A 6,420-nucleotide genomic window follows, 5' to 3' on the forward strand; every position below is an offset into this window, starting at 1 on the left:
TGAAGAAGAGGGGACACATGTTGATGTAGAAGAGACATGAAGAAGAGGGGACACATGTTGATGTAGAAGAGACATGAAGAAGAGGGGACACATGTTGATGTAGAAGAGACATGAAGAAGAGGGGACACATGTTGATGTAGAAGAGACATGAAGAAGAGGGGACACATGTTGATGTAGAAGAGACATGGAGAAGAGGGGACACATGTTGATGTAGAAGAGACATGAAGAAGTGGATTTTGCACAATAGGTGACCTTTAAGAGCATTACATGTGATCTAGACCCTAAGGTTAGAACACATACTGATACACAATATAAAAACGTTCCTACTCTTCACACACAGAGGAAGTTATCTCGTTGATTTCTCACTTTCTTTGAAGACTTCAGGACTCAGTGTGAGACGGTGAGACTTGTTAGGGAGATTTTGTTCCGCTCCGTCTCTCACTGTGCGTTTTCCTTTCATCCATCCAGCCTCAGCTTGTGTGCATCACTACAGGTGAAACCCATTAACACGGGGCTCAGAACGAATGAACTTCCTACCGCTTTCACCGGTGCAAATGATCGGCGGTAATGTGCAGAGCCTCGGGTTGTAATCATGCTTTCTGTGGCGGGTGTTGGTGGACTGAAGCATGTTGAGGTGTTATTAATCCTGCAGCTCCACCACCCCCCCGCTAACAGGTTTAATAAATACTTCTGCTAAATGCCAAATTGCTTGGCCTCACACTGAGGGGGTACAGAGGTGGGAACTAACGAGAGGCAACGCTGACCAGAGAGATCTTCCTTCAGGCTCCAAAACACAGCAGGGAAACGTACTTTCCACAACACACAACACACACTCTCACACACCACAGCTGTGCAGAGGTGGATTGAGGCTCACTGCTGAAACCACAACAGACAGTTTAACACCTCTTTGTGTATTTACCTATTAAGTCTTTGTGTTCTAGCAATGGTTATGTGATTATGTGTTTTAAGGGTTAGGGTAAGATATCTCAACGATTGGCTGTGGAAAGTCATGTACTCCAGAGGGTGAGACATTTCTTCTAGCCGCACCATCAGAATAACTCAAACTCAAATTCGACTTTGGTTTGATCGTCTACCAGGTTCAGTATCTCCAAAACTAATTGGAGAAAATCCAAACTCATAACTTATGCGCATTTTTGAATAACAATAAATCTGATCATTCATATTCCTCAAAGGATTCAAATACAAAATGTTGGGCTGATGCTCCTGCCTCTAGCGCACATTTCTAAACTTAAGTCAACCGCTTGCTGAGACATATTGACTTATCATTTGGTCCTTAACCAGGTTCAGTATCTCCGTGGAAACGGGGCAGGTTGTACTTACATTAACTGTTAATATTCACGTTTCCCAGAGGATGAAAAGACCCTGATCTTTCTTAATTTGACGCTTCGGCTTTCGCTCAAATACCCAAAGGAAATCATCAGCATGCCTGCGGACATTTCTGCTCCTCAGAGGATGAACCCTTTTGAATTAAATGACCTCTAAACCAATCTGCTAGCAGCACACCATTACGTTATGTTCCACTCATTTCCAGGCTCTAAGAAAACCTTTGCATTGAAGGTTGATTAATTGCTAATTGATAAGTCACCATTGCACAGTAACTTTTTCAACCCGAAGACATGCAGGTTAGGGTGATTCGAAAATGAAAAAGAAAACACATCGATGAAGAAAGAGCCAATTATTGTCTGACGGTTCGGCTTGACCTCAAAACGTACACACGATGGATCAAACAAAAAACTGGCCAATTCACTTTTTCTTGATAGACTATTTTTAATTTCATCTCCACAACGATCACTCAGCCTAAAGACATAGCTATATAAAAACTTTTAAACGTCCCACATGTGAAAGTTTGTTTGACATATTTTTACAAGGTACTCATACTGTAGGTGGAAAAAGTTGAAATATTGATAAATGAAGGATATTTTTATACAGAGAAAACCAAAATACATGTTTCGAATGTGACTTTTTTTTTGGATAGCTTTCCGTGACAATAAAGTTAACCTTCACACACATGTTTGGTTTTGCTTTCATGGTATACTACTGACAAGAGCATTAATAATACAATATGTACTCAGCTTTGACCGATCCCCTGGCTTCGTTCGGCTATGAATGGTTTGATATCGGTGCGCATGGTTTCGACCCTTCTTTCACCCTAATTGATCCGAGTAGTAAAGTTGTAGAGCGTTTTAAAATAAAGAGTCTTGTGTTTGTAACTCGGCACCGTCGGTGATGCTCAAGAGTCGAGGTTTCCTGCAGTGGGAGGCGTCGTTCCTCTGTACATGCAGCGGTTTCAGTCCATCAATCTGAAGTTACATGAAGCTCTGCAGACCAGATCCACGCTCACAGCCACAGCAGTTCCCTCTGTCACTGTTCGTAGTATTTACAGCTCTGTACACTGAAAAAAGACCTCTTCACAGCAAAAAGAAAAACATTAACAGACCTGAAAAAACTGCAACTCCGGAGGTTAGAAAACAGCTGCGTTCCTACAAACGTCTTATGTTGACGACAAGCTGTTCCTGATAAAAACGAGCCTGGTTGATTTGATGCAACACGGCTCGGAAAAATGTATTTCCCGGAGGCTTCGGAGACGACAGAGAAAAAAAAACAAAAAAACAAATCAAACAAATCCAAAAAGATATTCAGGATAGATAGCATTACAGAGTATACTTAAGTAGGATTTACAAACAGTTCTTTCCTTCTCCTCCCCGAAGGTGTTTTTTATTTTTCTGTTCCAACACAGCAACAAAGCCTAAAGCAACGCACAAAAATCCAACTCAAATACGTGAGTAGCTAAATAGTTTCCCATTAAATTATCACAACGATGTGGCGTAGTTTACATTCCTTCCGCAGCAGCAGTCGCCGCGTGTTTTTCTTCGATTGATTTCATTCTATTTTACATTTGATTGGTTTCTAGAGGAGGGTGGAGGAGGCAGTGGGTGGAGGTGGGCGAGGGTCTAAAGCCTTGTCTGGTGGATGCAGTTATAAAAAGGAAGAAAGGGGCGTTGGTAGTATTTTAGGCACAGGGGGCGAAGGTGAGGGGGCGGGACTTGTGGTTTTTGCGAGCAGCGACGGGGGAAAATCAGGTGAATGTAACCGGTCTGGTTTGACGTCACAATTATCTCTGCGTTGTGATGTGTAATTGTAAATTGTTTATTTTTATATATTAATTTACAACAAAAAAAAACGAATTTGCCACCATGGATAAATGTATTTCTGTTCAAGCAGGGGCGTCCAATCTTTTTTCACCGAGGGCCACATACAGAAGGGCTGGGCCACTCTAGAGGTGTATCGCCTCATAAGTTCAGTTATAAGTTTACAAAATCAATCAAATGTCGGTAAAGGATGCTCGTGAGTGTTGGCAGCTCATCCCTTAAAACAGAAGCCTCAGATTGATTATAATAAGGAGGACTAGGAAGGGTCTATTTCAAGCTTGTTGTATATGTTAGAACATTTTTCCAAATGTATATTTAAGAAGTACACATTTGATTTGTGGCCCATATTCCATTATACTTTTTCAATTTGCTAAGGGCCGATTCAATGGTCCCCATTTGGCCCCCGGGCCGTAGTTTGGACACCCCTGTGTTAAATATGTTAATTTAATTATTTAGAATGTTGTGTATGCTTCCTGAGTCGGCTTCAGGAGAGGTGTCGATGTAGAAAAGCTGGTGAAGCCATTTCCTGCTGTAATTATTATATTCTGTTTTGCACAGATAATAAATCCTGTCGTTTTATTTGACACAACGCAGAGATAAATGTGGCGTCACACCAGACCGGTTACACGTAGGGAGATGGTTTTAACGTGGAACTCTTCGCCCCTCACAGGTAGATTTCCCTCTTGGAGGTCTGGCCGGTTGGAGTCGTGGCGGAGTGAAACTCGACCGCCTGGCTCAACGGGATGTCTTCGCGCTCACAGTCTTTTCCGGACGGGTCTCCAGAGTAGGCACTGCTGTAGGGGGTCATGAACCGCATGTTGGCCACTTTGGATCCACCTCCAGAACCTCCAGTACCCGTCCCACGGTCCTCCGTCAGAGGCTTGGGGCTGCCGTTGGCCATCAGCTGCTCCTGCCCCTCCATCTCCTGGTAAGGCACGAAGGTGGAAACCTTGGAGGGGGCGTTCAGGGACACCTTGCGAGTGGGGGAAGGCTCGCCGCCCGGCATCCAGCAGGAGTCAGAGTGGCCGAACTCGGTGCATTCGTGGGTGCAGTTACCGGTCATCGCCACGTCGGGGAGAGGCCTGAGGTCTGGAAACACAGAGAGACAAAGAAAGGATGAGTAACGTGAACATATACAGATCTTCAAATAGAAAATAAAACAGAGAAGGTGGGAAATGGAGATGAAGTCGGTGTGTAGAGTTCAACCAGGAAGTGGGAACTATTTATTATTTCTTAGTCATTGTTTTGTACAGTGTGTTATCCAGTATGAGTAACGTGGAAGAGACAGAACATAAGATTTACTTTATTGATCTGAATTTGGGACATTTTTATCACAGAAGCATGTTAAAACAAGGCATTGCACATAATAATAATAAATATAAAATAAAACAGATAAGGGGGAAAATCGAGATGAAGTCGTTGTGGTATTTACTAATGGGACATAACCCAATCCTTCCGATGGAAAATCGACCGAACAGTCGTCCCAAATGTTGTGACTCCTTTACAGAACAAGCTCTACTCTATTGCATTTTTTTGTAGTGAACCGGCTGTGGCTCAGTGGATAGAGTGCTGGACTTCGAATCAGGGTGTAGCAAGTTCGAGTCTCACTGCAGTCAGCATGTCGTTGTGTACCTGGGAGACACTTCACCCCAAATTGTTCCTGTGGGGATTGTCCACAGTACTGAATGTATGTTAGTCTCTTTGAATAAAAGCGTCTAACAAAATGACATGTAATGTTTAACGTTAGGTGAAGCTATGCGGAAGTGCTTTAAACCTGCATTCTCTCTAATATCCAGCAGGGGGCGACAAATGGTTGCAGTCACTTATATAGACGTCTACGAGAAAATGACCCTACTTATGGCTTAATTTGTTATGTCAGTCAATTATTATAATTACATACAGCATGATATTTATTTTGTAATTAATGGTAACACTTGACTGGAGGTTATGCTTTAAGGCGGGGCTACCGTTTGATTGACAGTGTTTTGACTTCTTTAAAGTTGCCAACAAAACGTCTTTTCCAGCATTTGGTTGTACATTTGGTTTCTGAAAAGCAAGATGGCGACGGTTAAAATACCAAACTCGAGGCTTCAAACTAATGGGATAAACTAATGTTACTCTGTTCCAGGTGTTTAGTGTCAGGAGTTGAAATGCCCAGAAGCGTTTTCTGTCTTTTATTTGATTGTTTCCCCCCCGCTTTGGGTATATTTGTGTTGTGTCTGTTTTGATGCTTGTTTGTACTTTGATTGTGTTTTCTGGGGGCAATTTCCTTTGAGATAATAAAGTTAACTGTACTGTTTTTCAGAAGACTGGTAGAGGTTAGACGGGTAAACATTTGTATTTCAGTGTGTAAAGACCTCTGTAATGTTGTTTTGATCCTTCCTAACATCCGACACACCTGCCACTTCAGCTGCTTGGCAGGAGCTGGTGATAATGATTAATACTGACTTTAGAGTCAAATTCCTCGTATGTGTGAACCTACCTGGCAATAAACCCGTTTCTGATTCTGATCCCTATATCCACACACACAACTCTCAATTAGAAGGAAATTAATTAAAGCTCAGTGCGTATTTTTAAAGTCAGTAATAGTTCGCAAAATGCCAGGAACGTTTGCTTGATTTGTCGCTGAAAGACGGAAACCACATATCAAACACGGGGCGCTGAGCGTGAAACAGGATCAGCTGATTTAAAGAAGGAAGGAACTAAAGCGGTAATTATGTGGCACAAACAGCCAATTAAGGCAAAAATAACACTGCAGCTGTTTTTTCCTCAACATGACAGAAACAGAGGATTCCACGTGTCTATTTTATTTTAATATCAATGGATTTTTTTGATACTGATTCCTCCCTTTCTCCCCTTTCTTTTTACCTTTAATGCCGGCGCCCTGGAGACAGACAGAAACCGACAGACAAAGAGACGCAGGGCTGAGTTCGCATTTAAAGAATCACAGCTTTGAATAGCAAAAGGTCAGAGATGGAAGCAGAAATATCAATGCGTATGCAGAAAGTAACCTTTCCTCTGTGCGTGACATTAGATCATTCGTTGATACCCGAGGCTGGGGGCTTATGGAAGGTGGGTGCCGGGTCCTCACGAGGAATGGCGCTTATTTCCCAAAATGCCCTCTGCTTCATGCATAATTTAAATTCATTGCCTCCTTTTTTCCAGCTAAAGTCGGCTTTTCTGCCTGTTTGCGGAGTTGATGTGTACAGTTTAATCCCGGGGAGTGCTGAGTAGCGGCGAACCCCCCCCC

General features: G+C 42.7%; 1 protein-coding gene and 1 long non-coding RNA gene across 2 annotated transcripts in view; both read right to left on the reverse strand.

The window, feature by feature from the left end:
• The window catches only part of LOC104960822 (DNA topoisomerase II beta), an 81,678-nt gene that overhangs the window by 34,702 nt on the left and 40,556 nt on the right, over nucleotides 1-6,420 (reverse strand). The window lies entirely within an intron of this gene.
• The window catches only part of LOC104960818 (uncharacterized), a 21,201-nt gene that overhangs the window by 10,118 nt on the left and 4,663 nt on the right, over nucleotides 1-6,420 (reverse strand). The window lies entirely within an intron of this gene.

This window comes from Notothenia coriiceps, unplaced genomic scaffold (genome assembly GCF_000735185.1).
Source record: "Notothenia coriiceps isolate Sejong01 unplaced genomic scaffold, NC01 NC01_scaffold00032393, whole genome shotgun sequence".
NCBI lineage: Eukaryota > Metazoa > Chordata > Actinopteri > Perciformes > Nototheniidae > Notothenia > Notothenia coriiceps.